Source organism: Phocoena sinus, chromosome 19 (genome assembly GCF_008692025.1).
Source record: "Phocoena sinus isolate mPhoSin1 chromosome 19, mPhoSin1.pri, whole genome shotgun sequence".
NCBI classification, from domain to species: Eukaryota; Metazoa; Chordata; class Mammalia; order Artiodactyla; family Phocoenidae; genus Phocoena; species Phocoena sinus.
Genome location: NC_045781.1, coordinates 38,784,184 through 38,797,842, shown reverse-complemented (window position 1 = coordinate 38,797,842; position 13,659 = coordinate 38,784,184).

Here is a 13,659-nt window from a genome sequence, read left to right as displayed (position 1 = left end):
CCTTTAGTTTTTCGCGACAGAGAAAAATCTATGCTCTCGTTTTCCCATTAAGGGGTTGCAGCTTCTTCATCATACAAGTGAGGTGACAGAGTCAACTCCGCTCTTGAATATGTTATTTCTGGCACCTGTCGGCTTCCTGTCCCCATCTGGACTGATTGCTTTTTGCTTCACGCTTGTCATCCTGCGATTTCATTTTATTCGTCTCTGGGTTTAGTTTCCATTCTTCCCTGGATTTCCTGGACCCCTTTTCTGTTTTCCTTGGATTTCTTTTTCATTTCGCTGAAGTATATTCTCAATTTTATTGCTGTTTTGCAGAAACCATTCTCTGCAGAAACGTTAGTGTCCTTATATGTATGTGGTCTTAGCGTATAATTGAAATGCATTTTCTCTCAAAAGGCGAGGACGGATGCGAATCTGATTACTGTCCCATAGAAGAGAGCACCTTTCTTCCTTTTAAACTTTCAGGATTTTCTCTTCATCTTTGCTAGTCTGGATGCTCACTAGGATGCTAGGGAAGGGTTTTCTGTTTGTTCCTCTTCTGCAGTGCTGTCAGTGAGTCTATCATTCTGAAGACCTGAGTTCTTCTTTTATTTCTGTAATTATTTCCTTAGGAAGTTTGGTTTGTTAAATAGAAGTTCCTGGTTTCCCCCCAGGTCTACGATGGGGCTAGGATCCTTGTTAAGGATCCAGGAATTTGGATCCTTAACAAGATTCCCAAGTGGCTTTTTTAGTCAGTGATATCTGTGAACTGCTGACAAGATAGCTCCTGAGATCCCTTGCCGGCCGGCTCTAGCCCGTTTACAGGGTAGAGTCGTCAGGGTGGTGTTCTGTAATGTGGTCATGTGATGCTTTGCTTCTCCAGTATGACAGGCGTGGAGGTGTGAAGCTATGCCACCCCTGCCTAGCTCTCAGCAGTCCTGCAAAGGTCACGTGCCATCTTGTTTATTGAACCGCTCTGGAAACTCTCCTGGTATGTCTCCATGTCGGAAGTTAATTTGTCAAGGTGTCCCAGCCTTTGGCGAGGCTCTGTGAATTTCAGCAGACCGCATCTCTTGCTGTGTCGTCGTGGAGGAAATGTTTGTCCTTGAGTTCCATTTCTGCTGAACCTGTTCTTCATATTACCTGCTTCTTGGTCCCTGAAGATAAGACAGGGACCCAAGACAGAGCCGTCTGTTTTAATTTCTCCCCTGGCGTCTGCTCTTTATTACCTTTGCTGACTTAAGTATCAAATCAGGTTTGCTGTTCCTACTCTCTAGAGAGCGGTGTCTCCTCACCCTCTTCTATAAATCATTATTATTAATAACAAGGATAGTAACGACAATACTAAACAGCAGTTAGGTAAAATCTTCCATTACAAAATGCTTTCAGAAATAGTACCTCTGGGCTGCAGGTTTATATAGGAAACACAAAAACTGATTAAAAAAGACAAGTGTTCTATCCAAAATGCGTTTGCTTTTCTGGGTTGAATTCATTTGTTTGCTTGAAAATTTCATAAGGAAGACGTGTGTGGGAGAGGTCTCGGATTGTGGATGGAATAAGCACGTTGTGGAGTGGTACAATAGTACATCGATAACCCAGATGTTTGGAAATACGTGGGTGACAGATCCGGCTTATAGTGGAAAAGTAGGGTCGTATAGACACAGCAGTGTCAATGCCTAAAGTAGAAAAATCACAGCCAGATTTCTTGAAACGCTCTTGTAGAATCACGAGGCAGCCCAGCGTAGGGCTTCTTGGGTTCCAATGCCCGCTCTGTTTCCAAAGGATGTGGTGGTTTTAGGTGTTACTTAACATCTCAGAGCCTCCGCGTTCTCATCTGTACAATGGGAGTTAAAATTGATCTCACAGAGGGCTGTCAGCCAGCACCTACCGGTTTCCAGCACATAGGATTAGGCTGCCCTGAGTGGAAGGCATCGTTGCTGTTGCTGTGATTATTGACATTGCTTTAATGTTGCACAGCAGGCACTGCAAATAAGGATACTTTTATTTTTTGTAATTTCCGAGTATAATATATTTGCGTGAAAGTACACATAGATCACGTGTATACAGCTAGATGGATTTTTCACGCGGTGAACACACCTAAGTAACCAGAACTCGGAACCGGAACCCCAGAACTCACCCTATGGGTGCCCGTGTTCCCAGGATCATGACCTGGTATGAACCGCCACCAAAGTGTAAACTCATAATTTCTGACACCGTAAGTTCATTTTGACTGGCTTTGAGCTTACCATAAATGGGATCATACAGTATACACTCTGTTTTGTTGTTGTTGTTTAGCGGTTGGTTGGTTGAGTTTTTTGGTGGGTGTATGGAGGGTCTGGTGTGTGCATTTCACCCATGTTGACCGTTCTGTTGGAGAGCTTTTCTCTCATACCTGTATGGACGTTGGGTAACTTCCATGTGGCCATTAGGGAGAGTGCTGCTGTAAGTGTTCCAGTATATTCCTTTAGGAGAACATAAGGGGCTAACCATCGTCATTCTAATAATGTAGAAGGCAGGGTGTTTTTCCTCACCCGCTTCCTTTTCAGCTAATTGATCTCCAAGCCTCATCCATCCACCTCCTCAGTGTATGAGCTCTGACCCTGCCATCCGTCACCCGAACTATTGCAGTAACTGTTTTCCATTCCTGTGTTTCTCATCTCTCCCAGCTGAACTTCAGCACCGCCAGGATTATCTTCCTGAAACACACATCCGATGGTATCACTTTCCTGCTCAAAACTTGTATCCTCAATGCCAACTGAAGCAAATTGAAATAACACAGCTCTGAGCTCCTTGTATGATGGGGATCCATCTTGAATGAGCTGCTGCCCACACTTCCCTCTTCATCACCAACTTCCTCTCTGTATACTGGCGCCATGTTGGATTAGCCCCTTGGCGGCTCCAATGCTCTCTCAGCCAATGGTGACATTCCTTCCTTCCTGCTAATAGTGAATTTCTTCTTGTGGTTGAAAACCAGCCAAGGGCCATCCTGTTCCAACAACACTTCCTGCCCCCATCTCTGTGAAGCCGAGTCTGACATCCTGGGACTTCTCGTGTTGTCCATCCGGTCAGTCCAGCTATGACCTATTGAGAGCTGGGCCTGAGAGCTAGGCTCACAGCTCTCTCTACTGCTCAGTTCCTCTTAAGCCCTTGTTCACATGGAGAGTCCTTGTTACCCCTCTAATGAATCTTCCTCATCGTCATTAAGGAAGAGGACACCCTGGCACAGGCTCTTGTCAAACACATTCCTCGTGATTGCCGTAAGGGGACCCAATTGCTTGTTTATGTTAATTATTTGAAAATTACTATTTCATGATAAGTTAAAAGTCACTTTTATTTGTGTGATTACCTCCCCCTCCCCTGCAAGGCAAGTGAATAAGTAAAATTTGCATTCCTCTCCTAAGAAGCCATTTCAATTTCAACAAGACCCTAGATCATCACTTGGAGTCTGACAGGTGTCCTGGCCTGGGATTTGGTTAATGCTATAGGAAATCTTCTGAAAGGGCTGGAGTGATGGAAAGTCAGAGATTCCCCCCACCAGTCATTTTGTTGGGGATAACACTCTCTCTTCTTTGAAATCATTCCGGCTCCCTACCTTGGGGCTCCACCGCCATGAGCCAGTGCCTGTTTCTACCTGAGATGGAGCAATGATCTGTATATACAGAAGTTTTCCTCATTCATCTTCCCTGTCCTCCAGGCCATCCTAGCTGTCTTCTTACCCCCAGCACCTGGCACACGCCCAGCATTGTAGGCCCTCAGTAAATACTTGCTGATTGAAAGAATGAATGTTTGGTTTATAAATGGGCAAGTAAAAGTCATTTGCACTGGGGAGATTATGTTAATGTTTATTTTTTTGGTTTGTAAGTTGAAATTTTAGTTGATTCCATAAATAGATATTTATTAATGTCTGATGCATATCTACAGATCCTAAGGGCATGCAAATTGACAGCATATTTTTTAAGCCAACTAGGACCCGTACCCCACCCTTGCTTTGCATTCAATTTCAAGTGTGATTTATGACTGTTACCTCTGTGTCAGGGGTTACGGTAGATGCTCTGCAGTTGTTATCTGCTCTCATCCTCATTTCTTGTGTGTATAGTTCAAGGAAAATACCAATTCTCAACAAATACACATTCAAACAAACAAACCTCTCTTCCAAGGCTGGTAAGGAACTAAGTTGAAATGGATTGAGAAAGACGTGGTAAAATTTCATTATACGAACCAATGGCAACATTAGTGGGGTTTTTTAATCAGTGATGCCCTCATATTAAGATGACACAGAGGGGCTTCCCTGGTGGCACAGTGGTTAAGAATCCGCCTGCCAATGCAGGGGACACGGGTTTGAGCCCTGGTCTGGGAAGATCCCACATGCCGCGGAGCAACTGAGCCTGTGCGCCACAACTACTGAGCCCAAGCTTTAGAAGCCTGTGCGCCTAGAGGCCATGCTCCGCAACAAGAGAAGCCACCGCAGTGAGAAGCCTGTGCACCGCAATGAAGAGCAGCCCCTGTTCGCTGCAACTAGAGAAAACCCGCGCGCAACAACGAAGATCCAACACAGCCAACAAACAAACAAATAAATTTATTAAAAAGAAAAGATGACACAGAACCATCTTATCAAGCAAATATTTATTTGCCACCTGTCCTAGGCACTGGGAGCCCCGTGATGAACAACTGTCTCTTTATTCTCATGGAACCTATGTGTCTTCCTGGGGTAAGCCAGACAAAACAGGAAAAAGGCAAGTACACAAGCAAATGACTTAAAATGGTTCCAAAATGTGACAGTAATGAGACCATAATTCATTGATTTTTAAGACACATTTCTTTTCACCTTTTAATATTGTTGCAATTGTGATGTCTTAATATGGGAACATGTTTCCCCCCCACCCGAGAAGTTATGAAATTGATGCTTCGACTTCCGATCGATGATGTCTCAGCATAGAGGAAATACGGTAATAATAAAAGCTCACATTTATTGAACGCTAACTGAGTCAGGTGTCGAGTGGTGTGCATTGGAGCAGTGTCTCTTCTGTACTGGTTAACACCCAGATGAAGCACGTAGAAGCTTCCCTACTTTTCAGGTGGGGGAAATGCGTCTCTGGGAGGTGAGGTGCCTGGTGTACTGTTGAACACGTCGCGGGGGCGGTATTCGAGCCCTGGCCAGTCTGACTCTGCTCTCTGTTACTCTGACTCCCCACTTCTCCAACCCCCTGCCCCGATCCTTCTTAAGATAGCTGCTGCAAAGCAATCAGTGCTATTAGGATTTCCCCAGGTATTCCTAGGGTAGCTGAGTGGTTTTCATATGCACCCTGAAAGCTAATTGACCTGAATACAGGCTGTGTAGAAATACCCACCCACCGAGCCTGTGTCCTCCAGTGAATCTTGAAGCAGGGGTTGGGGACCCCTATTGGTCAGTAATCTTGGATTCCTTGACCTGCTCAGGTGAGTACTGAGAAAAGAGGTACCTCTGTGCTACCTTGGGATCCTTTTAGAAGGGTGGTCTGGTAACAAAGAGAGAAAACGCTAGATCTTACGGTAGGAGGATAATTTGCCAGTAAGAAAATGCTAGAGCCAGCTTCTAAACCAAGCCAAGCCCAGAGAGGCTAAGTGACTTTCTCAGGACTCCCAGGGCCAGTTAGAGAATCAGAAGTAGGTCCCTGATCTTCAGGTCCCCGCAGTGTTTATCCCTCTCACCTGTGTTTCCTTCATGTCTCCTTTTTCTTAACCACCTCCTCCTCTTCCCTCCTTTTCTTCTCCCCACTTCTCTCTCTCTCTCCCTCCCTTGCTCCACCCTTCCCTTTCTGTTCCTTTTATCTAAAGAAGGCCTAGTAGATTGAAAAGGTATTAAATAACTTAGGTAGCAAAAACAGTGAAGCGTGGGAGCTAAAATAGAAAGTTCTGGAACTTGCAAAAGTATCATGAACCACTAAGATTAATTTAGGATTGATTTATGTGGCTGCATAGTTAGTATGCTCAAAGGGGTTTTAAAATATGAGGCCTGTAATTAATATTTATAGATCTAAGTGATGAGAAATGGAGAAGGCTGTTGGGCTGACGTAGAGTCAAAACTCTCCTGAGATAATACAGACGAGGAGGGGGAAGGCGGGAGTGCTAGCATGTTCGAAGAGGTTGGCTTTCCTGCTAATGCAAAAGGAATCCAAAACGGGAGCTCGGGGAGAGCCTGTGTCTGCGTTGGAGGCGTGAAGAACTTGGAGGCACTTTCCATGTTCACTGAATTCATCTCACACAGGCTGGACTGATTTGGGTTACACTGAGCTGGTGAATTGACAAGAGCCCAGAACTCCAGCACATGAACTAGTAACCTATTCAGGAAACTTGTGAAAGAATTGGAGATGCAAGGTCTTTGAATCCAGCAAGCTAGGCAGCAGAAAGAAACACGGGGGAAGAAAAGGACTTGTAGAAGCTTATCCACTGTGCCTGGGCAGGGCCCCCAAGGCTGTGCCACATCCAGTCTGCTCACGTGCTGCCCCAAGAGAAGACTTGTTTGTGGCTACAAATCTGTACCCTGGAGTTGACTGTTCCCGGAGACCTCATCTCTGTTGGGGTATGCGCCGTTTATATATATTTGGTTAAACTGAATTCTCCTAAGCAGAATATAGCGCACGGTCTTGGAACTTTCTCATTGCTAAGTGAATGTTTAAGAGCCTGTCATTAGTCTATAAACCTAGATGCAGGAGGAGAAACTCACGTTAAGAAACTCTGGCTTTCTGGTTTCAGAAAAATGAATTGCAGAATGATGAGTCACTTCACCAAAGGGTTTTTTCATTTAAAAAAAGGCTTCACCATAAGTATCTTAAAAAACAAACAAAACAAAAAAAAACAGCAAAAACTGATAATCAAAAAAAAGAACTTTTAAAGTTTATATTTTTACAAATATATTTAGTGTATAAACTGAGGCTACTCTGCCCATGTACACACAATGAGCCGTGCACCCCTCTTAGCTCATTCGTTCATTTATTCAACAGTACAAGAGACGTTCAGGTGGATCCTATGAGGAAGACAGGAGTAAAATAGCGTCTTTGTCTTCTAGTAGAAGAAGTCGTCACTTCCTGTTGTTTGTAAGCTTTATTATATTTTATGAAAATAAAGTGTCTGCTGTAGAAGGTTTAGAAAATACAAAAATGAATCACAAGGAAGGAAGCAAATAAGCCTATAATCCTTCTACTCAGAAGAATTCACTGTGGAAATATTTATCCGTTTCCTTCCTGTTGCTGTTGGGAGTGTGGGGGTGGGCAGGTAGGGCTAAGAACAGGATTTGAGAGGAGGAGGGGCCGGGACGGTGCTCTGAGTATAGGCAAGGCAAGAGCTTTGCAAATCATAATGAGTTTTGGACTTTTCCCTTTGGTGATGGGACCTATAGATGAATTAATGGCAAGTGAATGGTGTGATCTGAGTGCGTGGAATCTCTTCTCTCCTGACTCATATATGAAAGAAGAGCTCTACTTAGCTGGAAGGATATGTCAAAGAGCATACGGATAATGTTAGCTAAAAGCCTAATGATCAGTTGGCATCACTAGCTAGGCACCTTGCTAAGCGCTTGACATGGATTTCATTTAGTCTCCTAACAACTCTTCGGGTGGGGAATCCCGCCGTGCCCCTTTTGCAGATGATCCAGCTATTGATGGTTAAGGAAGATCGCCATGTAGGAGGTCACCCAGATACTAAAGAAATGGTGGGACTAGGATTTGAATCCAAACCATCTGGCTGTAGAGCCCTGTGGTCGTTATCTATTGTTGCATAACAAGCTGAAATGTAGCAGCTGAAGCCAATCCCCCTCAATTACAGTCACCGAATTCGGGCAGGGCTCTGCTGGGTGTTTCTTCTGCTCCTTGTGGTATTGGCTGAGGTCACTTGGTGGGATTCAGTTGGTGGCTGAGATGTTTGGGAGATGGGGGTCCAAAGTGACTCCTTCCACTTGGTAACTTGTCAGGGATGGCTGGGCAGGGGGCTTTGCTGGGGCTAGTGACTGAAGCAACTTGATGTGGTCTCTCTAGGTTGGTGGTCATCTCAGGGTAGCCCCTCAGGGCTCCCAGAGACAGTTGCAGGTGGAAGCTGTCGGTCTCTTAAAGCTGAGAAAGTGGCACAGGCCACTTCTGACATTTTTCTATTAACTAAAACATCGCAGGATCCGCCTAGACTCCAGGGGAGGGTCATAGGCCCCCTCCCGAAGTAATTTTTGGCCATCTTTAATCTCCACACATCCCAGCGCTTAATCCCTGAGACAATAAGAGGCTATCGTTGAATTCATTGATTGTCTAACTGGTTGATTGATTAACCTGTTAATCAAATACGTATTGAACAATTGTCATGTGTTGGACACCAGGCTATAACAGCAAAACAGAATACAGATAATTTCCTCCTCAGCAGCTTCTACTGCTGGAATGGGAGGGGCAATTGTAACCAAGGAACAAGTGCGAGGAAGGACCTGAGCTAATTTACAAGAGAGAGGGCTCCTGTGGAGGGACTCCGGACAGTTTCATCAGAGGCCAGGCTGAGGAAGTAGTGTTTTACCTGCTGGCTGAGAGAGGAACTGAGGGGAAAATACATCTTCTAGAAAGGAGAAATAACGAGTCCTCAAACTCAGAAGTGGGAAAGGACTTCATGAATCTCCAGAGTGGAGAAGATGCTAAGATGCCAGGAGGATGGTGGAAAAGGTGCGGTGTAACCCCAGCAAACAGAGCAGTCGGGGGAACCAGATCACCCAAGGCCTCATAGCCCAGAGAAATTTCACTTCATCTTAATGGCAAGCATAAGCCACCGGGTTTTGGACAGGCGTGTGGTGTGACTTAAATATGTTCGCCTCTCTGGGCCTGTTTTCACACTTGCAGTGAAGGGGTTTGAATGATTCATCTTTTCAGCTTTCGTATTCTGACTCTACATGTCCCTCGTTTATATTTTCCCCTGGGGTTGACCCCTTCTTTATTTTGCCAAGAAATAAGCTCAGACAGCCTCTGCAGCCTCAGACAGCCTCTGCGGCCCCGCCTTCACGAATGTACCTTCCTGGGCCCCTGTGTCAACACCAGCCCTGCCTGAGACGTCTTGTCCACAAGGAGCATGGTGCAGACTAGAGGGGGAGACAGATTGGAAACAACGGGGCTTGTGCATTCCGATGGCTCTTAACTTGATTTCAACTTTTGACCTGTAATGCTTCCCAGCTGTTTTGAAGTCACACATCCCATCTTGATTAGCCTCCCCCCAGTATGTGATCCAAGCACAGGGGGTCGCTTCGGAGAACCATGCCCCTGCTGGCTCCGGCTTTGCAGTTTCTGGCTGAAGGCAGTCACTACCCCGAATGCAGGAAGGATCCAGGCCCGCTCCCTCTCCCTTTCCCTCTCCCTCTCTCTCTCCCTCTGTGTAGAGGGAGGCCACGTGGAGAAAGAGGTGGGTGCAGGGGACGAGCCAGAGTCCCTGCCCCCCACAAAATAACATCCCCCAGGTGGTGGGAGTTAAGGAAAGCGCAGGGCTCCGATTCCAAAGTACACAGTGAAATAAATGAAAACCAACTGGACTTGAGCTAGGCGGAGGCAGGAGAAGAAATTTCAGCTCCGAGGTTTTTTTTTTTTTTTTTTTTTTTGTACAAAATGCTAATTATGGGGTGAACTCAGAAGGAATGTGCTTTCTCAAGATAAATTTCCTAACATGGTAGAAAATGGACAGAATCTAGGCAACAGCTCGGCCTCTTGCCTGGGACGGATGTCTGCAGCTGGCCGTGAAGGGTAACCCTCTATCCATCACTGGGCCTGGGGTCCGGGCGCCTGTGGCTCTCAGGAGTCAAGGAGAGGGCTACAAATCCTCAAGTTTCCGTCATTCTCTAAGACCCAGAAATGCAGACCCCTGGGTCCCATATTTGGTTTCTCTGAAAATAAGCTTTCAGGTAATTTTTTTGTACAGCATGAGAAAATGTCCCAGGAACTCCCATTTTTGTTTTGTGTGTCGCTCAGCTAAAGCACATAAACATATTCGTGTAAGTCTGTGCAAATTCATTGACAAAGATTTCCTATGACTCCATGGACTCTTCATCTGACCGCCTGAGCCATTTACTGAGCGTCCGCTGTGCACCCAGCCAGACGGTCATTTGCAGACAGCGTATGCAGAGCATTGTTCAAACTAAACCTCCAAGCAGAGCACACAGCCTTCTCTGCCTGGAAGCTGTGAAAGAGACCAGCTCACCTGGATTCCCCTACTGATCCTGGCTCCCAACGGCCTTCATTCACCCCCGACTTACTAACTTCCTGACCTTGTTCACCACAAAATCTCTTCTCGCAAAGTTGATTCCAGCCACTCTGATATCGTAGCTCTTCCCCAAGCGGGCTGGGCAAGCGCTCCCTCCCTTTCTTTGCAGACTCTGTGCCCTCTGGCTGAGAGATGTTCCCATCCGCCCTCCCCCCCTACCCCTGCCAGTTCATCAGAGGGCTCGCTCCCTGGAAAGCCTTCTCTGTTGTTGCAGGTAGAAGTATCCCCACCTCTGCGCTGTTCTCACTTATAAGCCATTGTAAGGGGACTTGGCTTTTTTTTTTTTTTTTTTTATTTGGCTGCATCGGGTCTTCGTTGTGGCATGCGGGATCTTCGTTGAGCCATGTGGGATCTTCGTGGCAGTGCACGGGCTTCTCTCTAGTTGTGGTACGTGGGCTCCAGAGTGCGTGGGCTCTCTCGTTGAGGCTCGCCGGCTCAGTAGTTGCGCTGCGCGGGCTTAGTTGCCCCGCGGCATGTGGGACCTCAGTTCTCTGTCCAGGGATTGAACCCTAGTCCCCTGCATTGTAAGGCGGATTCTTTACCACTGGACCACCAGGCAACTCCCAGGACTTTGCTTTTATGGTCGTGTCTTCTCCAGTAGGCTGCAAGCCTTTGGAGGGCGTGATGCAAATGACTGGTGCTTCTCTGTTTCTCACACTCCTTGCCCAATGCCTGGCGGAGTAAATGCAAAATAAATGCTTTCTGACTGAATGGGAGCACTTATTAAATAGTTGCAAAACTAAACAAAGATCAAGTTTACAAAAAAACAGCAATTGCTGATGAAATCTACGAGCATCTGAGTGTCTATGCGTCTAGACCTTGTGGGGCACCTTTGGGCATCAGAGCCCAGACTGGGCTGATATCTTGTGTCACTGTAACAGCGTTATTGACGCTGCCGTGACCGGGACTCACCAGCTCCCTGATGCTTTTCTCAGCTGTTTCCTGACTCCTGATCGGGCCCAGAGAGGCAGTGAGAGAAAGATTTCACAGGGTGGATAGCTCAGCCCCAGGGGCAAGGAGACCAGCACTTATTATACAGTTAATGCAACCCAAGCCCCTGGCCTCAGTCATCTTGTTTCTTAATACCTCACACTGTTCCAGAAAGGATTAAAAGAGGCCGAGCATAATGTATCCTCATAACCACACTGAGGAGAGTGGTGTACGTTCTGTTTCACAGATGAAGAAATGGAGGCTTAAAGAAGTTGTCATTTGGCCCAAGGTCATTCATCTGCTATCTGTATATCTAGAAATCATTAGAACCAACCGGGGGCTCTGCCTTGAAGCCTAGCCTTAACCTACTGGGCCCTGACCATCTTGTCTTCATCCCTCTCTCCCCATCCTCAAGCAGAATGCCCGATAATAAATAAATATATTTAATTAACCAAAGGGATGTGTGACCATACATTTATTGTCATTACTGACTTGGCATCATCCGGCTCGACTTTATTTTTTATGTCTCCCTTCTTCTTGTCAACATGCCCTCTGGGACTTCCGGATCCAGCCAAAGCTGCCCCAGGTGTTCATTCATAACTCAGATTCTACCTGCAGAGGAGGGTCCAGGGGACACAGAACTGTTGGCATCAGACTTTGGTCCTGTGAGGAAAAGCTTCTGCAGCTGTGGATGTGAGACACTAAGCCTCAGGAGGGGAGGCAAGAATTCAGTGGGCAGTACTTTCTGGCCATTGCACCAGTTACCCCACTCTTCCGTCTACTGTATTCCTTTGGTGGGTGGGGAGCATTTTTTGTTTTTATTTATTTATTTTTTTTAACTTCACTTGGATGTGGCCCATCCTGTCAGCCCATTCTTTTGTGCCAATGCATACCAATTAATTCTGTGGGTAACTTTGATGGAAAATTGGATGAGTTGGCCAGAGAAACTTCAGAAGGCAAATTAAAAGTAGTCATTTTAAGAGAGGAGAAAATAAAATGACAGTTTTGATCATTTCAGGCCCCGGGCATTGGCTAGAGCTGAGATTTCAGCAGGATCACTCATTTCCTCATTTTAATTCTGTATTTAAGTGGCCATTGCAACCGCAAGGAGAATTCTTAGCCCATCTTTGGGGGATGCTTCACTGCCCAGTTTGTTCACTAGATGGCATGGCTCAGACTGGCTGAGTTGCAGAGATTTAGCCACAGCTAAGGAAGTCCTCTGTGGACTTGTGTCTGTCTTTTGTCAAGTTCCTTTGGGACAAACGGCGCACCCCTGAGAGTGGAAGAAGTAGGGGGTTTCTTTGACTTGAAGCGAGAGTTATCACTGGAGATCAAGTGTCTTAGGAAACATTCACAGAACCAGACGGTGCCTTGTGGATCATCTTGTCCATCTTGTGGTTTGCAAGCTTGTTTATAGAATAGAACACTTTCCTCAGCAAAATGCTATTCAGAGCCGATGCTGTAACTCGGGAAACAGCAGAACTATGTGCTGTGGTTGCTTTCTGGAACTTCGGGGATTTGAGAAACATTGATCTTGTCCCTTTCTTTCTTCCCTCCCTCCTTCATTCCTTCTCTTTTTTCTCTCTCTTTCATTTTCCAGAGTTGGAAACTGAGGACTCGAGCGGACAAGATGTTTATGGCAGATCTTGGCCCCAAACCAGTCACTGAAAGATCTTTTTGTGAAACCAATGCCGTGTTTATTTAAACCCCACAAGTCCCCAAAGCAGATTGTTTTAAACTCCCTGGGAGTGACACTGTTGGTGGATGGACACACACATTTGCTGAATTCACTGAATATTTCTATTGCCTCCAGTGTGTTGACACTGATCATAAATTCAAACAGGACAAGAGTGACAAAGATGAGTGTGTGAATTCTGGGCCAGACACTGGACAAATACTTTCGTTCCTTATTTCATTTTCCTTCACAAGAAAAATGTGAGGTTTGTTTTTCTATCCCTACTTTACAGATGAGGAACATTAGATTCAGAGGTTAAACTTTTTTGTACCAACTAAAATATATCAGGGTACATACAGGTGAAGCTCTTATAACAAAGAGACCCTAAAACACAATGTCTTAAATACGGTAGAAGTTTACTTTTTTCTCCCATAATAGTCCACAGGAGGGTGACCCAGGACTGCTGGGTGTGGCTGGCTTGTTTCAACATATGGCTTCCATCCTGCATCTAATGTGGCTTTTCCAGCTTTTATCATCTCCCCACCAGCAGAGAAGCCAGATGGGCCCAGATTTGAACCGAGACTTATGTGGCTCACAAGTCTGACATTGCTATGCACTGAATAAATTTCCCCCATCACTCTTCCCCCAATCACTCCAGACCAAATATAATAACAAACTACCACCACCTCAGGCAGCATCACTAGCTGTGGTAGCCAGCTTCCAAGGGGGCTTCGGATGCTTCTTACCTCTTGGTAGTCAGACCCTCGTGTAATTCCCTCCCACACTGAACAGAGCTGATTTGTGTAGTCAATGGGATATTATGGATA